General features: G+C 38.3%; 1 protein-coding gene and 1 long non-coding RNA gene across 3 annotated transcripts in view; one reads left to right on the top strand and one right to left on the bottom strand.

The window, feature by feature from the left end:
- Positions 1-27192, top strand: part of FGF12 (fibroblast growth factor 12) — a 591075-nt gene that overhangs the window by 239356 nt on the left and 324527 nt on the right. The window lies entirely within an intron of this gene.
- On the bottom strand, positions 3152-27004 carry LOC117084392. The gene is made up of 4 exons (XR_004437429.1): positions 26889-27004; positions 18949-19116; positions 7290-7397; positions 3152-3384 (listed from the first exon to the last, which is right to left on the bottom strand). It is a non-coding gene; the product is annotated as an uncharacterized LOC117084392 (long non-coding RNA).

Here is a 27192-nt window from a genome sequence, read left to right as displayed (position 1 = left end):
ATATTGATCAGGTGTTTACAAATTTATTCTCATTAGATATGTAAGATATAAACAAAACATCCTTTATAAAGTCTTTTTTTCCTGTGATGCCACCAAAAAGTCCATGCAAACCTAAATAAACATTCCAAATTCAGTTTAGGAGATTTAAGTCTGTAGTATGAATACTCTTATATGATGAATGACACTCCTGTTTTGATCCCAATGGTGATTGGAGCAATCTGTCTTGTAGACCTACCATTGTGTTTGAGCTCAACTTAGTAGATGTTGCTTGAAGGAGAGACACAATACCTTGATCCTATCTGAGCAAGAATTTTTAATTTTAGTAAATTTATGGTTTTCTGGCGCTTTCTAGCCAGTGTGCATAATTACCTGTCCTCCAGCTCTAAGAAGCCTTGTTATTTTACTCTAGTGTATTGTACAATAACTATAATTTTCTAGGTGTGACATGCCATGAAAAAGGCTAGGAAATACTACTGGAAGACAATGGAGAACAATGCTTGTAGTTTATATGCAGTTTCAGAGTTTACGTAACACTATATATATTAATTAAGTCTCTTGACATACATATCGATTTTGTGAGGCAGACATGATCATCCCCGTAATTCAGATGAAGATATTGCAGATCTAATAGGTAAAGTTGCCTGTATTAGTTTCCACAGCTAAAGGTGATGTCGAGTGAAGGCTTGCCAATAAATTCATTACGTTTTTCATCCAATGTGCCTTCTACACTACAGCTGCCTTCAGAATTGCAAAACTTCATGATATTAGATTATGAAAACTGAAAAACACAAAAGCACACACCAACAGCTGACTTTTGGTACATATATTTTATAGAAAGCTATTTTGAAGTAAAACTCCCTTCAACAGTGATTACTGATCTATCTGGTGCATTGCAGTGTGACATAGCACAGATGAGATCTTTGCCATCAGAGAGATCATAGTCTTATGGGGAGAAGAGGTGTTTACATATTCAGACATTGTAATACAAAGGAGCTTGGGATATCTGTTACACGGTAAGTGTAGACAAAATTCAATGGAGGAATAAGAGAGAAAAAGGTTAAATTGAAATGAAGAAGGAATCAAAGGAAGGGTTGTAGAAGAAATGTGTTTATGTTAATGATAATTCTTTGGTGTGATTAAACTTTTTTTTTTGCTTTGGAAAACAATTTCTTTAAATATCACATACAGAGGAATGCGCGAATCTTAGATATACAGCATGGTGTAATTTCACAAAGGGAACACAACCATGTGACTATGACATAGATTGGAAAACAGAACATTCCCAGCATCCTAGCAGCTCTGCTCGTTCCTCCTTCCAGTCACTGCCTTCCCCAAGGGCAACAATTATCTTACTCTGACACTATTGATTAGGTGCCTGTTTTAAAACTTGAATCAGTGAAATAATAGAGTATATCTTCTTTTGAGCCTAGGTGCTTTGCTTAGTGTTATCTTTGTGAGATCTATCCATATTGTTGCATGTGGCTGTAGTTGCAGTTTGTTCACTTGCAGTGCCATAACCATACCACACATTATCCTTTTTACCACTGGTATCCATTTGAGTGGTTTTCAGTTTGGGATTTTTATGAATAGTGTTTTATATGCTCAATCTCTGTCTTTTTGGTAAAAATATATATATGTATATGTATGTGTATATATGTATATGTGTGTGTGCATATATCTGTGTATACACATACATACACATATATACACATACACATATATGTTTATGTATAAGTTTATATACAATATCCACATATACATATGTGTAATATAAACATATATGCATTTCTTATTGAAATATTACTAAGTGTAGGCTTACTGAGTCATGAAATACACCTGTACTAACATAACTTTTGATGAAGAAAAATAAAGATGGCAAAATACTTCAGTGATGGAGGTAGAACCATTTACAAAATCCTGCAGTGAACCACAGAGAGCATTCAGAGAATCATGAGCAATTTGAGTGGCTATTTGAGAGCTAAGTGGAAAGTAGATTTAAAGAGAAACACAAGAAACAAGGTGAGACTTTTTTTTTTAGAAGTCCCGAGCTACTAAAAAAAAAAAAAACCCTGTATCACTTAGAAAAGCATTCAGTGGTCAGTTACAGGCTTCAGTGTCTTCATCAAATGGGGATTGATTTTCCTCAAATACTAAGTCTGAAAGTGGGCATTCTGCTGGATTTCACAAGGAACTTAGGATTTTTTAAACTTGTATTTTAAATGTAGGGGTACATGTGTAGGTTTGTTAAATAAAATGTGTCATGGGGGTTTGTTGTCCAGATTATTGTATCACACAGGTATTAAGCCTAGTACCCATGAGTTATTTTTCCTGATCCTCTCGCTTCTCCCACCTCCACCCTCTGATAGGTCTCAGTGTGTGTCGTTCCCCTGGGTGTGTCTAGAAACTGTCTTTCTGTGGTATCTTCAGCATGTTGCCATTTATACTCTGACTTGCTTTTTTAGTCTCAAGATAGTTGTTGCAGTTCCAGATATCAAGCCTGAATTCGAAGTAGCAAAAGGGTGACAGGGTGATACCGGCTACCCTCGTCTCTTTTTCTCCTCAGAGGAGTAAAAGTTTCCCAAACACCCCTGCAAAGGCTCCTTCCCAAGTCTAATTACCGAAAGTAGGTGACTTCTGGCTAGAAGTGACACATAGTATTATTGAGTTTGGCTTACGTTGACTATTATTAGCTACCTGGGACTAAGCACATTGTTGTTCTGAAGAAAACTGAGACTTTCTTGGCAAAGAAGGAAAAAAAAAATGGATTTAGATAGGCAATGAAATGGGTCTTCTATAGCAGTGATGGCACTGGAGTGAAGAATGAATTAGGAGAAAGGGTTTTTTTGTAATGTGCAATTTGATATTCACATACAGAATTAGATAAAAGTGGAAATTTGTATAGGGAAAATTAAGTATTCCATTTGATGGTGGGAAACTCACTAAGTCTTTTTATTTGTAGTATTTTTGCTCTTTTTATTGTCATGTTTGTTATTGTGATAATAATGATATCATGAGATTAAAAAATAATTAGATAATATGTCTTAAAGTTAGTTTGGCCCAGCAAGTCATCAGTTACATAAAGTGACTTTTTACCAGCTTTTCCAGAATCAAGTGAAACCAGAGCACAGGCAAGCATTGTGAGATGCTGCAATTACAGGCAGTGGTGTAAAAAGATTTCTATGATGCATAAATTAAAACATCCTATCATAAGGCTAACAGATCCAAAATAGCCCCAATTTGGTCTTTCATGTGACTTTATTTCTATCTCTAACCTGCAGTTGTGGATTTCTGACAAATTAATTTATCACAAAATCAGTTGAGTTAGCGCACAGAAAGATAGCACATTGATTCAGACGTTGTTTCACAGCCGAAATATGTACTGCCCTGCAAAGAGAAAAATGGTCATATGAAGTTCTTGAGATTCTTTTTGTTTTAAACAAGTCTTAGAAATCAGGTCAGTCTATAAATTCTGTTTCCTGACAATTGATTCCCTGCAAGCAGCAGGATGAGTTTCTCATCCAATCAAGGCTCACACAACATAACTTTTGTCTTTGATGGTCGTTTGTTAATATTTAATTTGGTGATAAGGTGGTAGAATTAATTTGGCAAGAGTTGAGGTTTTCTGTATTGAGTGGAAGGAAAGAGAAAGAAAAGAACCACAGCTATGTCATCCCCAATGTAGTACTGATAAAGGTGGAACTAAGGGACTGAGAGATTTTCATTTTATGCTGAGTCTGATGAATGTCTTTTCTGTCCAAGAAGTTTTGCTCAGGGAAAGGAAGAAGAGGAAAGAAATGTGACTGTGATTGGAAGACACAATTTAGACCTGAGTTAAGCAATATTTAGGTAACTCTGTTTTCATATGTGGTTATTAGTGATGGATGTGATAATTCTATATTAGGAAATATTCCCCAGATATTTCATAATTATTGTATCTATTGGTATGTTTCAAGATTATATATTGAACCGATAGAAGTTACTTTTATCAAGAGGTAATTAATGAAGAATTTATTATTCTTTATTTTATAATTAAAAAATATTATAGATTAATCATATAAATAGCTTAGGAAAATAGCATATAAGCTAGAAGCCATAGCTCATAGTTACGTAATTGGTGTTGTTTGGAGAAGAAAGTGATATAGACGATGCTTCTATTATATTTTAGAGATCTCGTCAGCAAGCACGAGCATGGTTTTCCATTTAGCTGTCTCATGTGTCCAGAGCACATCTTGTGCGGCATGTCTCATAGCCTGGCATTCACTCACTACTCAACAAAATATGTACTGAGAGGCTTCCCATGTCCCACTCCTCTAGGTACTGGAGTTACAGTAAAGGACAAGTTAAAATTCCCTACCTAATGCCCTTACATTCTTTTAGAAGCATTTATTTTTCATGATTTGGCTAAATTGCATACTCTCCAGGCAGATGAGAGTAAAGGAATAAAACTAGAAACAGGCTTCAGTTAATCTCAACCCAAGAGGTTACACATAAAATACAATTAGAATTGTACATTCTTTACATTTACATTTACAAATAAATAATTAAATTATAAATAAAGCACTTTAGGCAGGCAGCATCTGTTTTGCCAACTAAAACACTTAATTTTGTATACAGTACCCTGCCCCTCAAAGGGTCCAGCCCTGACATGAATAGTAGATGTAAACAGTGCAGAGGCCCTGTGTGAATGTCTTCAGACACAAGCATGATCAAACAGGTGAGATTGAGACCTGGGATAATGATTCACAGAACTGAAGCTAAGCACTAGGCTTGGATGAGCAGTGAGATAGAACAAGTTGATGTTTCATGCCTAGGTGTGGTCTTGTTCGAGAAACAATGGACAAAGCCATCTGGGACTAATAAGTGAACAAAGATCAGGTTTAGACAAAAATAGATCAAGTTGGCATGGTCTTTACCAAGGTTTTGAAGCAGCACTAGGAACAGCTCCTAAGGACTGTGATTGTTATTAGTTACTGTGGTTCCTATGAGGAAGTAAAAAATAATACATGCATCTAGCTGTAGCCAACAAGTAAGAAAAGTGAATGAGGTAGGCTAGTTCTTACGCAGTAGGGGATTTGGAAGAAATGTGGCAAATATGAAATCACAGCACTTTCCAGATGGGGAAATTAACCAGCTGCTACTCAGCTCCAGCCAGTTGGTTCTAGGCAGGACTGCAGGCTCAATGTTACTGGATCTTCCAGAAAATAATAATAATAATAATAATAAAACAAATCCAAAGATGCAGGAGGAAATCCAGATATTTTAAGTGAAATCTCATGATTTTAATAATTTTGGCAACTCAAATTAAAACATGTAAAACACACTAGTAAACACAGTCTTGGCTCTAGTTCCTTTTAAGTCAGTTTTGGCTCTGAGTAAAAGAAGCTATGTCCTTGTCCATCTATGAATGTTCAGTGTTTATTGATGACACATGTAGCCATCTTACCCACTGTAGCCTGATGTTCTCAAAATATAAATTAGATCACATTTGTCTACTGCTTATGCGGCTCTTCCCATTCCACTCAGAAAGTGTCTTCCCATTCCACTCAGAATGAAGGAAGAACACTTGAACATGGCCTTCAAGGCCCTGCACAGTGTGCCCTGCTTACCTCTGTGACCTTGTCTCCACTCAGAATGAAGGAAGAACACTTGAACATGGCCTTCAAGGCCCTGCACAGTGTGCCCTGCTTACCTCTGTGACCCTGTCTCATGCTGTTCTTCCCCCTGCTCACTATTTTCAAGCCACAGTATTCTTCTTTTTCTTCCTTGGCTATACCAAACTTTTCCGACACTAGAGGCTTTTAATTTTTTGTTCCCTCTTCTACAACATTTCCCCTTGCTATCCATGTTCACTCTTTGTTAACATGGCTTATTCTTTCATCTAGGCCTCATCTGAAGCAATCTGCCCTCCAAGAGGCTCCCACGGATCATTTAATACCAACTGGTCCTCCCAGTTACTCTGTTTGCCACAGGACCATTCAGACACTGAATGCAATTTGAATTAAAAAAAAAAAAAACTATTTGTTTTCATGTTAATTCTCTGTCTCACTCATTTGAGTGTAAGCTCCTTTGAGGATAAGAAACGTCTGTCTTGCTCACTAATATGTAACTCCAGTGTCTAACACACAGGAGGCATTCAGTACATATGAATGGATGGATCACTGCATTAAAGGACTTGAAAGCTTTATGTCCTGGGTATGTTGGTTTGGTGCTGTTATTCTTTGGACCTAGATCTTCTGGAGCAGTGCTCCTCAAATTTAGGTAAAGGACTCACCTCTTATAATAAAAAGCCATATTAATGGCCATCCACTGACAATTTAGGTTATTTTTACTATGTATTATATATGCACATATACAACATAAAATTCTGTTGTTTAGAGTGCTTACAAAATGATGAAACTAGATAATTTAAAAATTAAATTAGAAACAAGTCTATATAGAAACAATTCAATCTAAATTAGCAATATTAATTTAATGTTATAGGTGACATTTTAATAACATAAAATTACCTCAGTTCAGATGCAGTTTTATATTTAATGTTTCTATGCTCAATACTTACGGAGAGAATCTGTTCACATAAGTATGTTGAATAAAATTATGTTACTAATTTCTTGGTTTTGTTACTTAAGGAAAATTAGACTTCATACTTAACTAAATTTTTGCCTGCTAGAAATCCTAAAATGCAAAATGTAATGATATCACTAGAAAAAATTTTGGAAGACAATTAATAAGACAGCATTACTGAAAACTGCATTTAAATGTTTTATGAACTAATTACTGGAATTGGGAACCGAGAAATTTCTCGTTGAATATTTGCTATTTAGTCTTACCATCAATGAATTATTCTAACAATGGTATTCTTAGAGCTGGGATTTTTGAAAGACATATGCCTGCTAAGTAAAATGTCTTCTTACTGCTGAAGCATTAATACCTAAACTTTCAAAAGTCTGGTGATTACTCCATTTTCTCAATTTGAACTACCACAAACAATGATTTCTTCAATGCAGTGATTTCATCTAACCTTTATTGAAGTGAAACATACCATAATAAAAACCAGAAACATTCGTTTCAGAATTTTGTGGCAATAATTAGTTTCCGTAAAGTCAATAAAGTCATTATCCAGATGCCTTGGAATATGCCTACGTCTAAATAATAGATAAACATACATACGCACACATGCACGCTTGTTTATAGATATAATACATACAGGTAAATGGATGTTTCTGTGTATACATATAAAATTTAAATTTTAAATTTTAAATTTCCATGGATACTTCCTACTCCATCCTTACCTAATTTGAGAAACAGTGGATTAGAAGATCCAGCTGTGTTTCAACTCCCAGAAGTCCAGGCATTGATTATGGAAGGTGAGGCTCTAGAGCAGTCTTGAAACATGTAGACTTAAAATAAAAATACAAATAGAGAGATGAAACTCCTTCTAGAAAATGCATTGTTGTCTTTGAACTGAGCTCTGGTCTAGAAAATAGCCAACATGTTGCACAGTTCTGGGAACACCATTCACATGGCTTTCTGGAATTGTGTTTCAAGAAGTGACATTTCATATAAATACAATGGAAATGGTGCCCTTTGGGCCTGTGCACTGTGGGCCTGTCGATTCAGCCTGGGAGAATGCATAAGGTCCGCCCACCTTTATGGCAACTGTCCTCTCTTTTCACCCAGAGAAACCTGCTCTTCTCCTGTACTACCTCTCACAGCCAATCATTCACTTTGGCAACAGTTTAAATGATAATTCCCTCTTACAGAAATATTCACATCCTAAAAGTTAACTCCTGTATATTATGAATATGTCAATAATAGAATAATAAGCCGGAACAACAGGCTGTATTTTGCTTTTTGTGGGGATATGCGAGCTGTAGTCAGCATATTTTATCATGCACTGACTGAAGGGTCTGTGTGGAATTTCAGAGTCTATATTCATGTCAGGTTCTAGAGCAAGTTCTAGATCAATAAAAATTGATGTTCTTTTCTTTTTTTTAGGAGAATGAAAGGATCTCCACTGAATTAAAAGAGCATCCAGTTGTTGAGTGTTCTTTTGCATAGAGATCAGAATCTTTGCACCTAAGTGGTGATAATAGAGAGTACTCTCTCAGAAAAACACTTGTTTTCACAGTATCACCTGTCCCCAAAGCGCCCTTCTCTTTAATTCAAGACCAAAATAGAGTTTGCTATTTCATCTACTTAACTGGGCCTCTGGGGCTAGTCTTCATTGCTATCAGGGATAAAATCAGTTCCCCAGTCTTTCCGGCTCCAATTCTTGGATTCACCTTTAATATCCTACAATTTATTTTTTTGATATTGATAAGTCACAGATAATTAACATTTGTTCTTTATAATGTATTTTATGCTACAAGTGACTTCTCAAGAGCATAATGTCTCCCTCATATATCAGCAATACGCCTGTTTGACCTTACAACAATTTTTATTTTCTATTGCTGTCTGGCACAGCCCATGTGATTGTTAGATGGGTTACATGTCTACCTTTACCACAACTAAAAGATATATATTTTTAAATTCTAGGCTACTGCTTATTTATTTTTTTCTACCTGGAATGCCTTTCTGCTTCCTTTTAATGCATCCAAATAGTAACCTTCCTTCAATCTACACCTCAACCACACTTGTACTCGTTGGCAGTTCATGCTGGAATGATCATTCTGTGCTTTGAATTCTTCTCTCATTTACACAAATAGCTTATAACACTTAATTCCCCTACACCATAAAAGTTATTTTCTCCTTCTCTTATTTTTGTTTACTTACTGAACTGATATTTACTAAAATATTTGTGAATTATCTCACTTTAGTATCTTAAGGAAATAAAACCGTATCAGGTATAATTCTGCTCATAAAGCCTTTACAGTTCAGTAAGAGAAATTAGACATTTGTTTACATGTGACTGTTGTATAATAGGTTTTCATTTCATTTGGTTTTGCTTTTAAGAGCAAGCAAGTTACAAATCAAGGGCTGTAGAAGTTTCGAGAATGAAGGATGACAGCTAGTGGTGGTTTATGAATCCCCAGGAAGGAGCTGGCGTTTGAACTGGGCTTTAGGACCTAGTAGTCCATTAGAACATTGTAAATAGTAATACTGTATTAAAAGACATGGGTAGATGTTAAGTAGGCAGATAAAGAGTATTCTTCAAGGAGGAATGGTAAGAGCCAAGATATGTAACTGGCTAACATAAGGGGTGCTGAGAAAGAGGTGTCTAGGAATGCTGGATGGCAGGGTTACTGGCAAGCAGAACTCGTAAAGATGAGTAGTAGGAGATGAAGCTGGAAACATATATTGAAGCCAGGTTGTAAGTTGTAGAAGACTATAAATTCTATTCTAAAATATTTGGACTTTATTCTTCAGACAATAGAAAGTTGGCAGCCTTGAACAAGGAAATGAATCAGTGTTTTACCATGCACATTTTATCTTTCCAGCTAGGTTAAATGCTATTCATTTTGTGGGAATCATATATGAATAATAAAGATTTTATTAAGCTTTTTTACATTATCTAATATCATCCTCTTAAGAGCCTTTGAAAATTTTATTATTCTTTTGTTTTACTGCTGAAGGGAGTGTGCCTCAGAAAGTTTAAGTAAACAGCAGAAAATCACACAGCTAAAAGGCAGAGAGTAATTTAACCATGTCTCAAGATTCATACTCCATGCTGTTCTTGTTTTATTTGTTTTTTTGTTTTCTGAGACAGAATCTTGTTTTGTTGCCCATGCTAGAGTGCAGTGATACGATCTCAGCTCATTGCAACCTCTGCCTCCCAGTTTCAAGCCATTCTCATGCCTCAGCCTCCTGAGTAGCTGGGATTACAGGCATGCACCACCACGTTCAGCTAATTTTTGCATTTTTATTAGAGACGGGTTGTCTCCATGTTGGTCAGGCTGGTCTCGAACTCCTGACCTCAAGCGATCCTCCCGCCTCAGCCTCCCAAAGTGCTAGGATTACAGGCGTGAGCCACCACGTCCAGCTCATACTGTTTTTCTTTACCATGGTACCTGTTCTCTTCTCGGTTCACTTTTTAGCTTTCCAGTAAAAGCTTAGATTATCAGTTAATAAAATAATCTCAAATAATATATGAATATGCTTATATTTTTTTCTCATACACATTTTGCTTAGTACTTTTCAAATTCTAAAACACTAAGGTTGCAATCTCTTCTATGATTGAGGTTCAAAACTCAAATTTGGAAACTCACAGTGATCCCAATAATGAGGTGCAGTGTTCTTACCATTCTCAGCAGTGATAAGGTTGGCTTGTGATAATGACATAGTAGCAAATGTCGGGCCCAGGAGTCCCCATTAGTTACAATTCCTAAAAATCATCTTACCTTCTTCATATGACTCTTCTTTACTTCTTCATATTTAGACAAATAAAAATATGTTTGAATATTCAGCAGTCTTTAAGATTCAGTTTATTATTCTCTGACTATAGGCTCTGTGAAAAATTGAGCAACACATGTTGCATGGCGGTTAGGATACTTTCGAGCAGAATTTAAGAAAATATGACTCAGTCTGGCTTAAACACCAGGGGATAACTTGATTCATTTGATTGGAAAACCCAGAGGTAGACCCAACTTCAGGGTGGGCTGGTCGAGTGGTACATCTCTTTCATCAAGAACTAGATTTTTCTTCACCCTTTGCTCTGCCATTTACAGTGTTACTGGCTTCATTCTTAGATTGTTTTTTTTTGTGGCCACAGATAGGAGACTGCCTGAAGCAAACTTAGACTACTCAGCAGGATAGTGTGGGTACCACTGAACAACATTCATGAAATCTCTGTGGCCAGAGAATTATTATTCATTGATGGGTATAGACCTAGTTTATCTTAAACAAACAAGATGCGTAGGATTACCTTTATAGATGTGGATTAATTAGGACGTACCCCTAGTTGGAGATAGTAGTAAATCCTATCGAAAGAAATGACTGCTACCCAGTGGAATCTGAAAAGACAAGCTAGGATCCAGTATACATCAGGATACATGACTTTTTTTTCCTCAGAGAGGATAAGTGCATTTTTTAAACCATCCAAGCTCTTTATGCTCTTTTCCATTTTCAAAGAGTTTTCTTTAACATTTTTGTATCAACATACCCTTATATGAAATGTATTTTGAAGAATACTGATAAAAGTAATTCCTCAGCAAGCCCTAGAGATCTTAGAAATGAATTTTCTCTTATATACAGTATTCTGAACAAGATGTACCGCAAATAAAAAATGTCATATTTCAGCATTATAGTTACTTGATTTTGAGGGGAGGTTAAATTCAGCCTGTTCTTTTAGAAAAATAAATTAAGCATACAGCATATTAACCAGTGCTACTCCTTTTCCTGCCTTCATGTTATGTCTGACCAATTATAATGGAGCCTTCTTTGATTTAATTTTAAATGGATCCTGGAGTAATTGATCTGTGTTAGCTCAGCATGCAGACAAAGAAAACACTTTGATCAATCAATAGTAATGGGTGAATGTCACAAGATAATGCAGTTAAGCTGTTTGGATTCCATTTTAGGTTTCACAATGTAATGACTTATTTTATTCTTAATGTAGAATATATCATGTGTGGAATAAGACTGTAAATGACTTTTGCTATGTCCCATATTGCTGGTGGTTGGGACTTTGGACAGAAACTTTTTACGTTGCTTCAGTGTAGGGAGAGTTGAAAGAGGTCTCAATGTTTCCCAATAGTTAGATACATTCTTTCTGCATTTAGCAATGACTCTACTCGATGGACAACTTTATTTGTAAAATACCTTTGTTCTTTTATTGTTTCTATACATGGCAGTATCATTTGTCTCAGATTCCTCTTGGGAAGAGGACTATCTTCTCTAGTAATAAGTGTATCCTCTTTGTACTGACCAGCACAGCAATTATATGCCATTTCTACAATGAGTGACTTCCTAGAATTAGTCATGGGCTCTCATACTGATATTCAAAATCTTGTATTTAGAGGAGAAGTGAAGGAAGTTAATGTTGATACTTAAAGGTGGTTGTGCCAAGTGAAATGTTAGAATCTTATAGTCCAGGTTTTATGGGAGAAAAATAGATTTTGTTGGCAAGGGTGAGAAGAATGGTAAGGTTCCTTTGCAAAGTCTTACAATTAAGTTTTTCCCTCTTGTTCTGTCTCTGTAATAATCCACGCTTAGTACTGAAATTATTTCAGTTGTCATTAGATTCTGTAATTCCCTTTTTTTGTCTCCACCCCCACAGAAAATAATTCTACCTGTTGGTGGCAGCCAAATATTCCCAGAGCAATGATGTCCTCTCTGCTATTATCTTTTCATCGTCTGCATGGCATTCCCCCCCCTCCCCTAAATCCTTCTTTCTTCTCTTTCCCAATCCCAATGTTGTCTTTCAAACCCAGGCTGGCTCATAGCTGTGTCACAAAACCCTTCCCCAATACTCGAGTCTATAAAAATTCCTGATTGCATATGCTCCATAGTGTTTATAGGGTCTTCATTACCCGTCATCTTATTCTTTAGCCTAGCTCATGTTACTGTAATAATTTTTTAAATATTCTTACTTCTCAATATTCTGGGGGATGGTAAATGTAACTTAAATTGTGCAAACTCCAGAAACTGGGCACAGTGGAGGCTCTCAGTTAAAATGGACCAAATGAACCGGGTAGCATTGTCATGAGAGTGTAAAACAGGATTTTTTTAACCAGACCAGGTTAGTAGATCCATTCTACTATTTTTCTCCCCCTCTTACTCACACCTACCATTCAGGAGTAAGGAATCTCTATTTTGGTTTGCTAAGGAAGATAGGAGAGTCTGTGGAGTTTTTTTTTTTTTTTTTCATTTATCATTTTGTTTGGTGAAAGAGAAAATAGGTAGTGCTTAAGGTCTCCCAGGTTTTTTGAGTTGAACATCTGAAATAAGCTGACTAAATGTGCATTATTAAGACTCAGTGTGACTTTCATTGGGCAATATGTTTCAATGACACCTGACTCAGATGGAGCCTGGGACTTTGGACAGGTGGGCATCTGCTCAGGGACCCAGCCTACTGCTGTATCTCTTGAGAGAGCTTCTACTGCTGCCTTCTGAAAGGATGATGGTGTTAGACTCTAAATATAGTTGGCACTGATATAGTCTCCTGTGGCCTTGAAAGAGTCTTGCAAGTGGAATAATTCCTTTTTGACACTGGTGAGGAGAAGGAGGGAGGCCCAGGCACATTGCCTCCTCAAAAGGGAATATATTTCCTGTATCCAGAAAAAGAAGAACTAAAAGAAGGGAAGAATTTGGCTTTAGATAAGAACACTCATCTGCATGATGTTTCACAGTGTTTTTCAAACAGCATGCCTCTTTTAGGCTTCCATATTTTGATCAATATGTACAACCGGAGATTTATTTTGCCTTAGTAATGCCTGTTCTGCAGAAAAGTGGACTGAGCAAGTTCTAACCAGATAAAACTTGTAGTAAGAATTAAAATATATAGCATAACATCAAGACAACACCAACAGTATGTTTCATGCTTACTGGAATATGAGAAACTTTCTTTTGAGTTTATGCAAGTCAACAGTTACACTGAAACAGTAACTGAATTCTGCAGACCAATTAAATAAATAGTATGGTCGTTTTTAAAAGAATTTTCCAAACTTCCTTTTTCTTTCAGCCAGTGTTCACCTTTAACTACTTCAGGTATGCTTTTCCACAGTCTACTATTTGAAAATTTTATCTTAATCACAAGAAAACTGAAAATGACTAATAGATAATCAAAATATTTATTTGAAGAATGAATACAGTAGTCTTTTTGAAAAGTTATACTTAGGGAGTGGTTAAGAATCTTAGAATTTATAAAACAAAAATTATACATTTATATAATTCTTTACCTTTACATAATATTTTAGCGTATTATTTCATTCAAAGCCTAAATGACTATTATGGGGTAGGAGGATAGTAGAGTATATACTATCTACTAATTATGGAGTAGGAGGATATATAGTATATAGTTTGGAGTCAGGCCAGGGTCTGGGTTCTCATCCTACTTTACCATTTATTAGCTGCAAGACGACAGGTAAATTACTTAACCCACATTAATAAGACTCACGTTTCTTATCAGTAAATTGGAGATAACTGTTGTACCTACTTCTTGGGTTGTGGTGATAAGTAATGGAGATAAACCTGGTGGTTGGAAAACGGTAATTGCTCAATATATATTCAATGTTCTATGAGAGGTTAGGTAGGGCAAGATATTTGCTTAAAAAGGTCAAAAGACTTGCCCAGGGTTACAGAGCTAAAATGCAATGAGATTTTAGGCCTAATGCCTACCAAGGATATTTTGATTTTAACAATTCTTAGCAAAGCTAAACACTGACCTTTGGCCTACATTTTTCATAAGCCAGTGTGCTTATCAGTCATACAAAGAGGTAACCTATGGATCTCCATGTGGGAAAGCAATATCTCCAGAATTGAAACAGGTTGTATTTTTAAGTGATATAAAGTACCACCACTTAGCTCCTGGTTAGGAAACACCAACATTCTTGTTGATGACAGTTTTCTATTGTGTCATGAACCTGAAAGAATAATTGATCTAACAGCATATTAAACTGTTATTATAAATATGTGGCTTCAAGTGAAGTCATTTTTAAATCAACTGTACGCAGTTTTCTGCTGCTAATAATTTATAGCTAATTTTTCATGCCAGATCAAATTAACAATCAAAAGTATGTATTTTTGGACCAGATCTGACTCTTCCCCTCTCTCCATTCCCATTCTCCATTTGAATAGCTGCTATACTTACAGAAACTGGAACTACAATATAAATGAGTCTGGTGTTTAAAAATAAATATAGTTATCTTATGCAATCATTGGGAATAAAGTATTTTTATACTGATAACAATATCCTACCCTTGTTTCTACTCATTCTTCATTTATCTTAATACAGGTAACTAAAAATCGTCTGTAAACTATACTGCAACAGAGTGTTTCTCATTATTGGGAAGACTTTGAGTCAGATATCTTTGGTTTCGGCCTCCATATCCCCTCCACTCTCCTACCTCTGCTTTCTTCCTGGGGGGTTCCCCTATGTGAACTGTTTGAGGGGCTTGAGTGTACTCTGGCTGCTTGTTGGGTTTGTCCAGTGGGAAGCGCTGGCAGGAGATAGAGCGAATAGAGAAAGCAAAGTCAGTCTTTATTCCTCTAGTTTCTTCCCTGTAAAGTGACCTCTGACTGGTCATGACAGAATGTCACTGCTCCCTTCTGGGTAGTGTACACTCTACAACTTTCTGTCCTGGATTTGGGTAGCCGCTCTCTCTTCTTTTTCCATTAAGCTAGTACGGTTCTGCTGCTACTAGCCCTGGGTTCCTACCTGCTCCCTGGTGTTTCTCTACTCTTTGTTCTTCCTCCTGTAATTACTTCTTTTGTAAGTAAATCTTCCCCAAATTATCCAAACTTAAGAATGCTATATCTTTTTGGGATCTAGTCTGATATTAAGTTAATCATCCAAAAGCATTTATCAGATACTTGCTTGTATATAGCTCCAATCATGTCCCGCATTTAGGAGCCATTCAATGGCTCTCTATTGCCTTCAGAGTAAAGATCATCCAAACTCATTTACAACTTGGCTATAATCAGTCTTTCTTTACTCCCACTAGTCTCCTCCAGACAACCTTTATTCTAGCAAAACTAGACTGCTAGGTACTTCTCTGATCCTCAGTGTCTGACTTTGGGGAAGTCACTTTGCTTCTTTGTCCTCAGATCCCGAACTTTGAGCTTCTTTCCTGCAATTTTGCATTATGTGGTGTTTGTGGAGGTAGTTCCATGAAAAGTCACAGCGGGGATTAATATCAACAAAATAAACAGGGGGCATATTGCAGATGGCTGTGAGGCTGCTGGACTTAATGCCATTGATCAATTCATTCATCAATTATTTATCAAGTACTTCCCATATGCTGTGGTAAAATGATGAGTAATTCATCGGGGTGATGTAGAGTGGTGGCAAGAGTCAGGCTTTAGACTCAAACAGTTGGGATTTGCATTTAAGTTCTGCCAATTATTTGTTAGAGACCTCTGGGCTCCATTTTTTTTCATCTGTAAACAAACATAACAATATTTTCCTCATAGGTGAGAACTAAATGGTAGTCGCTTTGCAGAATCATTTAGGTAAATGGATGCAGAAAAAAATCTTCAAGATTGTAGCTATGATTATGTTTATGTTTTCGTGCCCTTTAAAATATAGAGCTCACATGTGATCTCTGAAGCCAATGTCTAGGCCACGTATGGAAAGTCTTTCAGGTGTCATCTCACCTGGAGCTGCAGGATCTCTTGGGGATCACGTTATTCTATTTTATTCTGTTTAATGATGCTTTTGGAAGTTTATAGATTGTAACATTCTTTGTTGAGTGGGCTAGATTATTTTTCAGAAAGATTTTATCTATCTATCAATCAATCATCTATCTATCAGCTATCATCTATCTGTCTATTTATCTATGTATCATCTATCATCTATCTATCTACTATCTATCTATCTACCATCTATCATCTATCTACCGTCTATCATCTATCTATCTGTCTATCTATCTATCTACCATCTATCATCTATCTGTCTATCTATCTGTCATCTATCTGTACATCATCTATCTATCTACTATCTATCTATCATCTATCTACTATCTATCTATCTATCTATCAATCATCTATCCTATCTATCTTTAATGATTTTAGGCTTCAAGTAGTGGACTTCTGGAAGGATATTTTCTGCTGTTAAGTCAGAATCATATTTCAGACACATAGAAGTTGTGTTCGTTCCCTGTGAATTTCCCTATCACAAGAACAGTTTCTGCACTGACTTGTAATCCTTTCATTTCTTTGTCATTTAAAAATTATGATATGAGAAGATTTGGTCTAGAAAACATGATCCTCTCCCAAAATACTGGAATCCATAATCACTTAAAGCACTCTGGCATTTTCTGTTTGGCTTAGCTTTACAACTTTCCCATCAGTGGGTAGAAACATCTTTGAATTTGTGCTTTCCTTGTATTTTCTATATTTATTTCAGTATTTCTGGAAAAATATTTCTTGGAACAAGCTGGTATTTCCGGTCCTCTAAGGCCTGCAACCTTGTGCATCGTGCCCCCCTCATGACCGTCACTGACACCTACATTAGTCATATGTTTTGTATGTACATCACTTTTCTGTGTCCAAGTCGTTCAGTTTATAGATTAATGGGGAAAGGTCTTCCCTGGATATGGGTGGAAGCTCTGGAAAGGCTCGGGAACAACCTATCCTTAATCCTTACTAATTGAGAGCTAGAATGGACCACTGATGAGGGTTCCATGGCGTGCTTCCAGGAGCATCATCATTCTTTACAACCCAACTTGTTGAATTGGATCGATGTAATGTTTGTTCTGTTTTGATTTATAAACCAACGGTTGAAAGCTACTTTAATTCAGTTATATTCAATAGTACTTGCGATACAGAAACTGAATTTTAATTTACTTAAGCAAAGAAGGTATTGTTAGAAGGATACCGGGATTGCTCACAGAAAGAAGAGCTACATTAATGAGGTAGATATGGGATTTCCAAAACTGGGCAAAAGACTCAAGAGCCCTCAGAACATTCTCTCAATTCCACTACTCTGTTTGTGGGCTTTGTTCCCCTTTTCTCCTTCCCTTCCTTCCCTTCCTTCCCTTCCTTCCCTTTCTTTCCTTTCTTCTGCCTCTCTGCCTCTCCTTGCCTCTCCTCACCTCTCCTCGCCTCTCCTCGTCTCTCCTCGCCTCTCCTCGCCTTTCCTGTTTCACTCTTGTTTCCCAGTCTGGAGTACAGTGGCGCGATCTCGGCTTACTGCAGCCTCCACCTTCTGTGTTCAAGCAATTTCAAGCAATTCTCCTGCCTCTGCCACCCAAATAGCTGGGACTACAGGCGCCTGCCACCACGCCTGGCTAATTTTGTATCTTTAGTAGAGACAGGGTTTCATCATGTTGGCCAGGCTAGTCTCAAACTCCTGACCTCAGGTGATCCACCCACCTTGGCCTCCCAAAGTGTTGAGATTACAGGCCTGAGCCACTGCACCTGGCCTTCCTTTTTCTTTATACCTTTTGGGCATGGCTGCAGTTTACTATAGCTGTGAACCCAGCAAAAAAGGTAGCAGTTTTCTTCAACCACCTCCGTATATAGAAATTCAAGGAAGGACCCTATCATCCTAGATTATGTTCATATCCAAGCACCGATCACTGTGAGCGAGAAAATGAGGTACTATAATTGGCCACATCTGGGTTATGTGCTTAAACTTGTGGTCTGGGAAGCCAGTGTCCTATGATTAAAAGCCTTAGAAGAATTACTTGTCCCTAAAATGAGATGAGTGTTGTTACTGGAAGTAGAGGAAGAAATTCTGCGCTGACAAAAACAACAGATGTCCAATACACAAAGGGGAACTAATTTTTAAAGTTTTAATTTCTACATCGTTAAACACAACCTGTTTTACTTTATTGCAATGATATTAATTCAAAATATTTGTTTAGTACCTTTTAATGTGCCAAGCTGTAAAAAGGCAATATGATATCATTCTTATCCTTAAATTAAAATAAAACCAGTCTTCAATAATTTGCCCTATGCATAAGGTTTTCTTCTATCCTCTGTGTAAAGACCAACTATAAAGCGGAGTTAATTCATGCTCACGTACCATGAGCGCTTCAGGGCATGAGTCTGGGTGAGGGCGTGAGTCTGGGTGAGTGCATGAGTCTGGGTGAGGGCATGAGTCTGGGTGAGTGCATGAGTCTGGGTGAGGGCATGAGTCTGGGTGAGGGCATGAGTCTGGGTGAGGGCATGAGTCTGGGTGAGGGCATGAGTCTGGGTGAGTGCATGAGTCTGGGTGAGTGCAGTTCTGCTCTGTGTTTCTTTGCATTGTGAAACCTGTACTGAAAGAGCAACAACCCCCGTCTGGAGACGTGAGAGTCTCACGGTACAGGGCAAGAACAGAAAAGCTTCAGCCATCCACACACTTACATTAAAGGCTTCTGTTTAATCATGGCAAACGTCTGCTCGCAGTTCTTTTGGTCACACGGCCAGTTTATATCACATGATGGCCAAGCACAAAATCAATGAGGTGGGAATGTGGTCCTTTCCCACAGAATGGATGACACGTCATTTGACAATAAAGAGAGATGTATAATCCTGTTTTAGAGAGGAAACATGATTGAGGATGATAACCGAAAATACAACACTTACAAAGCAATATTGAATTTTCACTAATTCATTTCTTATGTGTTTCAGAAATGAAATATTGGTATATAAGTAATAATTACCATGAGTTTTCTTTAGCGTAGATGGAAATTAGATAGAGTGTAACCAGCTACATAATGTTTCTATATTTCATTTCCTGGATTCACCAGCCATGTATACAGCCTTTAATGACCACTATGCCTTTGGTTACCCCATAATAACTATCAACTCAAGAGAAGGGATGGCAAGTAATGTCACTGGTCTAGAAAACTTGCTGGAAGTAGGCATGGGAATAAATTAGTGAAAGCACAAAGAAATCAGTGTGTCAGCCATTCTGAAGGTTAGGTCAAACCTCTTCAGCTTGAGGGGTGAGGTGTGGTTGAGAATTTTAAGTTACAATTGACTCCAAAACATACCGTGTATCTTTAATTTCCTGTTTCAATCAAACGTTTTTCCATAAATTGAACACACCCTAAGAGTTAGAATTACAAAGATGAGTAAACTCAGGCTCTGCACTGAAAGAAATCACAATGAGTAAAAACATGTCAATTATGGAAGTTTTTTCAAGTACAGAAACAGCACAAAAGAGAAAATGACTAAATCTTTCTGGGGCCTGCCTTGAAGGAGAGGGGCCTAGGGAGAGACTTCTCAGAATAGGTGATACGTGAACAGAATTTTGAATAATGGATAGGAATTATTTAGGTAGACATTACATTTGTCCTTCTCAATACCCAGTAATAAGAACAGCAAGTACAAAGTGGAAATCATAGAGACATAGGCTTTGTCTTTTTGTTTTTAACACCCCTGGGAGGAACGAGGGGCATGTAGTGGGAGGAGGTGAGGAGACAGGGCTGAGGAGCCCAGCAGGGACAGCAAGAGAATTAGAGAAAATGAGACATCCCTCTTCCTGGAGTAGGGTGTGAATGGCTCCCTCCCTTCCTCCTCCTCATTCCTCTGTGGAATAGCTGGATGCTCTTCATGAGTTTTAGCTTATTAGCCTTTTGGGAGTTTCCAGGGCCCTGTGAGTCTTTGGAGGCCCTGGAATGTGGGCTTTGGGGGAACCTTCGGACTCTACCAGAAGATAGAAATCAGAGGGAGAAAAAGCCAGGTGACGGTGTGGAGTGGCATCCAGGTACCATGTAACAGTGAAAGTGTTATGAAAGGAAATGTTAAGTTTCATTCCAAGTATCTGCACCTACACAGTGGTGTAGCTGGACCGGATGACGGGAGAGGCCGGACTCCATACGGCCGATAAGGGGGTGTGGTGGCTACGGACTTAAAAATATTAGGCTGGACGCGGTGGCTCATGCCTGTAATCCCAGCACTTTGGGAGGCCAAGGCGGACAGATCACGAGGTCAAGAGATCGAGACCATCCTGGCCAACATGGTGCAACCCCGTCTCTACTAAAAATGCAAAAAATTAGCTGGGTGTTTTGGTGCGCGCCTGTAGTCCCAGCTACTTGGGAGGCTGAGGCAGGAGAATTGCTTGAACCCAAGAGGCAGAGGTTGCAGTGAGCCGAGATCGTACCACTGCACTCCAGCCTGGCGACAGAGCAAGACTCCATCTCAAAAAACAAACAACAAAAAAATGAATAAGGTGAAATACAATCTATGAGCTTTTTTTTAAATCAGCGTATGCAAGTATTCTAAACAGTGTCAGTGATAACATACTCTTCCCCTTAAAAACCTGCTGCTGCCGTTGCTTACAGTTGAGTTTTTAGAATAAATATGTAAGCTTGAAATTCTCACCTTTTAAAATCATGTATCCTTGAGCACACTGTATTCTATCTATATGAAAGCTAATTTAGAGACTTCCCAGTTCCACAGTCAGTCCTCAATACATGCAAACTCAGCTACACATGTTCATTTTGAGCATAAACTAGCCGTGGCTCAGAATATCCCAGCTCACTTCGAGAGCAGCTTATATCTATCAATTCCTGGATTTAAATAGTAGATTTGAAATCAACAATAATAACACAGTTTCTGAAGACGAAGAAGTAATTTGAGTGACTTCAATTCTGTGACCACTTGAAGAGCTTTTGTGCCTAGCATTTAAATCAGTGAAATGAAATATGAACCATGGTATACAATTTTTCCCTTTTCTAAAAAGTATATTAATGTAATTATTTTATTTCTTCTCATTATATTATTTTTATTTTACTGCTGGTTTCATTATAGATAGAATTCAATAAACCATTTTTCACTGTTTGCAAATTTCTCTATTAGTATGATTAAAAATAATTTTATTGCGCATAGGAGAGAAATGTTACAAAATAATTTTTTCTGGTGCCGTATGTAGTAGTTATACCACTGCTTGGCTCCTAAAGCTAAGAATAGAAATAGAGACTCAGAGAAAGCTCTGTTCCCAGGCTGAAAACTGCATCTGAATGAAACATCCCCAAGAAGTACATGTCTGCAACCTTAGCATGATGTTTATGGAGCATCTAATCCTTGCTAGGCACCATGCCTAGTACTGGTAACATCACAATGAACAGGCCTTGAGGAGCCATATGTTCTAGTGGGGAGACAGTGAAAGTCATCCTGTAAAGTAAAATACTTTCAATGAAACAACCAGTGAAATGAAACAACCAGTGAAATGAAACTGCACTGGGGATAATAAAGGATGGAGGAGAGGTGATTTCGATAGGCGGCCAGGCGAGATGTCTGGGGAAGTGCCATTTGATGAGAAGCGGGAAATGTGAAACTTTGGAGGAAGAAGAGTGAAGACAGAAGCGTCAGCCGCACCTCAGGCCCAAGGAGGTCAGGCTTCCTTTGTCCAGAAGATGGAGAAAGGGCTACAGTGACTGGCGTAAAATGAACATGGAGAATGAAGAGATTAGTTTTCCCTTGTGTGAGAAAAAGCCTAAGGAGTAACTGATGTACCCTGATCATGATGAATGTTCATGACAGTTGTCAAACTCCATTACTAGGCTGGGTGCGGGGGCTCATGCCTGTGATACCAGCACTTCGGGAGGCTGCTTGAGGTCAGGAGTTCGAGACCAGCCTGGCCAACGGTGAAACCCCATCTCTACTAAAAATACAAAAATTAGCCATGTGTGGTGATGGTCACCTTTAATTCCAGCTATTCAGGGGGCCGAGGCAGGAGAATCACTTGAACCTGGGAGGCAGAGGTTGTAGTGAGCCAAGACAGAGCCATGTGCACTATAGCCTAGGCAGACAGAGACCCTGTCTCAACAACAGCAACAACAGCAGCAGCAACAACAACATTCTATTACTAAAGCAAGATATTTAATAGAGCCAGTGTTGGATTTTCAAAGCATCGTAATGCATTTATATTGTTCTCACGTGTCGTTTTGAATTAAAATATCTTCAGTGCTGAAGTTTAAAATACCTCTTATCCTTTAGCTTCTGGAGGCCTTGAATGACAATACATTTAATATGAGTAAAAAATGTGTTTTTAAGTTAAAGGCTTATCGTATTTACTGGCCTTTGATTATTTCATTGACTTCTTACACATTGCCTACTTTGATTTTTACCTCCAGAGAGGACGTTGGAATTAGTTACACTCTCCAATGCATCACACATAATTATCCTGGTTCAATGAAAATTGCATTTCTCTTATTTTGTCATACTCTTTCCCTTTATATCCAGTTCCACTCTCCTTCCCATCATGATATGCAGGATCTGATATGTGCCAAATATACACACATACCTTTGTAAAACAGATAATTTTTATGTAGGCGTGTGTTTTAAATTTATGTAAGTGGTATTATTATTTATCTCCTGACTCTTCATCCAACACTGTTTTTGAAGTCTATCCAGGTTCGGTTTATTGCACAGTTCCCACTTTTTGTATCCATTACCTTTTACGTTTCCCTTCTCCCAGTGATGGACACCTAGGTTGTCTTCAGTTGCCACAACTACAAACATTGTGGGGACAGTTAATTACACACGTTCCTTTATAGACCTTGAGTAAATAGCATAGAACAGATTCTGAGTCATAAACCATGTAACTACTTAATTTCACTTAGCCTAATTTAGATCTTTCACAATTCTACTTAGTTTGGTAAACATACACACTTTCATGTTGGCTGAGTAGGTTATTGTGGAGGACAAGCTCTGCTATTGTTTGTCCTGTGGGGGCCAGGTTTCTTATCTTTTGCGAAAACGCTACAAGTAAAGAAGGAAGGCTATCATGAGCCCTATGGTGTTTGATTGGATTTACAGGTATCAGTAGGAATTCATAGTATTTAATAGATAGACATACAGAGAGAAATACAGGTGTATACATGCAGGTGTTAGCAAATGTACATTTATTTCCTAGATCTATTGGCTGAGAGGGTCTAGAAACAGAGGCACTCTGTCTATAATGAACACAGTCAGCAACCAGATCTTTGTTTCATTTCTAAATTACATTCTTTAATAAAAAGAGCCTAGGCCGGGCGCGGTGGCTCAAGCCTGTAATCCCAGCACTTTGGGAGGCCGAGACGGGCGGATCACGAGGTCAGGAGATCGAGACCATCCTGGCTAACACGGTGAAACCCCGTCTCTACTAAAAATACAAAAACTAGCCGGGCGAGGTGGCGGGCACCTGTAGTCCCAGCTACTCGGGAGGCTGAGGCAGGAGAATGGCGTAAACCCGGGAGGCGGAGCTTGCAGTGAGCTGAGATCTGGCCACTGCACTCCAGCCCGGGCGACAGAGCGAGACTCCGCCTCAAAAAAAAATAAAAAATAAAAAAATAAAAAGAGCCAGGACACCTTAGAGAAGTGCTGGGGAGGGGAAAATACCAGATGAGCCTGGAGCATCTTGTGATACGAAAAAATGAGGTAGTGCTTAAACAGGTACAAGGACTTGTCAGAAGAACACAGGAGCCTACCTAAAGGCTCTTGATAGCCAAATCTGGAACAATTTGAGCATGAACATATGGTAGTATTAGATTTTAATCCATGGGATAAAAGAAATAGCTGTAAATCTCTATTGGCATAAATAATCAAATAAATAAATGAATGGGGGAGAAGGGATCAGTCTTCTTTTCAGAAGAATTTCTATTAATAAATGTAGGTGGAAAAAGGGAAATAGAAAAATCACTGTTCAGCAAACCCCACATTAATAATGACTGCAGATAATGTGCCTGATGGAGGCTAAAATCGGAAAATTTTTGAGAAGAATAGATACTTAAATAGGCTCAGCGTCTCTTCCTAGATATATATTAACTACAAGTGAAAAGACAGTAACTTTCCAGAGAAGAAACCTGGAAGATGTCAACTTAACCAAGTGATCAAAGTTAATCATCACTAGTAGTAGACATATTAACATCAGCCCCTTAATACGACGTCTAAGAAGGACACAGCATGATTTTTGTGGCATCCTTTCAGAAAAAATGCGCAGTCTCCATCTAATCATGTGAAAACAGCAGGCAGCCCTAAATTGTGAGACAGTCTACAAAATAACCCATCAATATATTGCAGAAATGTCAAGATGATGAAAGACAAGGAAAGACTGAGAAAGTGTTGTATGTGATACACTGGAGGAGATTAAGGAGAAGTAACAACACAGTGCATTTGGGATCCTGGATAGGATTCTGAAATAACAAGCAGACATTAGTGGGAAATCTGGTAAACTCTGAATAAGGCCTGTAGTTTAGTTAATAGAGTGCCAATGTTAATTTGTTGGTTTGGACAATTGTACTGTGATTGTGTAACCTGTTAACGTTAAGGGGAGCTAGATGAAGGATGTACAGGAATGCTACTCATTTTTCAGTTTTCCAGAAAGGATTGTCATTGAAACCATCAGACGGGAAACCCACTCGTTAGTCATAGGACTCCATGTCTCTTGTGTGCTCACGCAAAAGGGGGCTGTTTGAATTTCTGTGTCAGGACTTCCCCACTCTAGGGAGTGGATCATGGAAGCTGGTGTTGGTGGTGAACTGGTCCAGGGTCCACGCTCTTTCATCCTCTGCTCAGGAGGGGAGGACCTTTGGTAAATGCAAATAGCAAATCCATTTGAGATGTGTATGTCCTGTTGTGCTCGGTGCGGGCCACTGAAGACTGACTTCTCTGACAGCCTCTTCTAGATGTTCAAGCAAATGTGTTTTCTGAGACAGCTCTGCTGCATGTTAAGTGTAGGACATTGGCCTGGGAGTCAGAAGACCTGTCTTAAGGTTGGGCTCTGCCATTTCCTAGCCGGGAGGCATTGGGCATTCCGTGGTGCTTTGTGTGCCTAGTATTTCTATCTTTAAAACGGGCCTGAAACTTCTATTGCTAGGAGCTCACAATCATGTAGTCCTCTTTTAAAGGACAAACGGGGACCTTCCTCTCTGTAAATGTAGCTGTGTTTCTTGACGTAGCATGTCAGAGGCAGCTAACCTGTGAATGTTTCCTTCTTAATTATGGTCACTGCAATATAACCTTCCACGTTTTCCCGTTCAGCACAGTGCTCTAGGCGGCCCGCTCACCTGCTCCGCGCACCGTCTGACTAAAGTAGAACTCTGCTGCCATCCTCTGGCCAATTCTAGGTACTGTAGGGCTGGGAAACTTGTTAAAGAGTAAACCGATTCAGGAATTTATGGAATCATAGACCTCTAAGGAGGTGGGAGATTCCTCAGAATCACCTAAGCCCATCCCTTTGTTAATAAGGAAACTGATGCCCGTAGAGGGAGAGTGAACTGCCTTTTGCTACTTACTGATCAGTGGGAGAATTAGGAGCAGAACCCAGGCCAATGCAGTTGAAATTAATTTTCCGACATATATGATGACAGGAAAAAGATTTTAATACTACAAAAGTTGACTAACTGGAAAAATTCTAAAACCTTTTGCAAAGGGCCTCTCTAGATCCATCTTCTTTTAAATGTATGCAGGTGTTACAAACAATTAAGAAAAAAGCTAAAAATTATAAATGAGAAGAGCCATTATGTATTGTTTGTGTAATCTTCCAACAAAATGGATATTTTAGCCCTAAAAAAGGCGGAACATAGCTAAAAATATGTAGCAAAATTATGTTACTTTTTTTTTTCTCATTTCACTGAGGGCTAACGCAACTTCTTTGCTGGTATAAACGTCTGTCTACAAACCGCATTTGAGGGAACTACTTATAATCAGGAGAAGCCGGGGCTCTAGATTTTAATAACTGGTTCTAATTTCAAGTCTTCCATACTCTGTGCGTGTGAAGTAATTCAACCTTGATCAGACCCCTGACCTTCTTTCTCTTGTCCCCCATTTCCTCATCTATGCTAGTGAATAGCTGCCTCACAGGAAATTTGCCAACATTAACTAAGAAAATTAAGGTAACATTGGTGGTAACCTGCAAGCACAAAAAATATGCTTATTATTTTATTGTAATTATGGGGTAAATTGAGAGGGGCAAAGAGATTTGTTAATGATATGAAGAGCTCTCAGGAACCCCTTTCGTCTTCTGTTGAGGAGGGAACCTTTGGTAAATGCAAACAGCAAATACATTTGAGAGGTATGTACCTGTTGTGCTCGGTGCCGGCCACTGCATATGTGTGAATTTATTACATGTTTAATTTTGTCTCGGAGTGCGTGTGTGGGTGTTTAAGTGCTTTCCTGAGGATCTCGAAGACCACCCACACATTCTGTGATTTGCTGGAATATAGGATTTAGTAGATACAGTCATGTGAACGACATAACAGCATTACAGTCAACAAGAGACTCGCCTGTATGATGGTAATTGTATAACATTATAACACCTTATTTCTACTGTCCTTTTTCCGAGTTTAGATATGTTTGGACACACAAATACTTACCGCTGTCACAGTCACCTGTGGTGTTAAGTGCAGTAGCATGCTGTACAGGTTGGTAGCCTAGAAACAGTAGGCTACGCCACATAGCCTAGGCGTTTAGGAGGCTGAACCATCTCGGTTTGTGTACGTGTGCTCCATGGTGATCGCACGATGCTCACGGTAACGATCGCCTGATGGCGCATCTTCCAGTCATTAAGCAATGCAGAAGTGTAGTTGCACTATCCACTGAAGTTTATTGCAGGGAAAGGAAGCATGATAGGATCAACAGGGAAAAAGAGACTGTAGAGATCCATGCGGAGGCTTGTAA

This window comes from Trachypithecus francoisi, unplaced genomic scaffold (genome assembly GCF_009764315.1).
Source record: "Trachypithecus francoisi isolate TF-2019V2 unplaced genomic scaffold, Tfra_2.0 Lachesis_group0, whole genome shotgun sequence".
In the NCBI taxonomy this organism is placed as follows: Eukaryota; Metazoa; Chordata; class Mammalia; order Primates; family Cercopithecidae; genus Trachypithecus; species Trachypithecus francoisi.
Note: the sequence above shows the minus strand (reverse complement) of the source record. Positions and strands in the feature narration are given on the sequence as shown.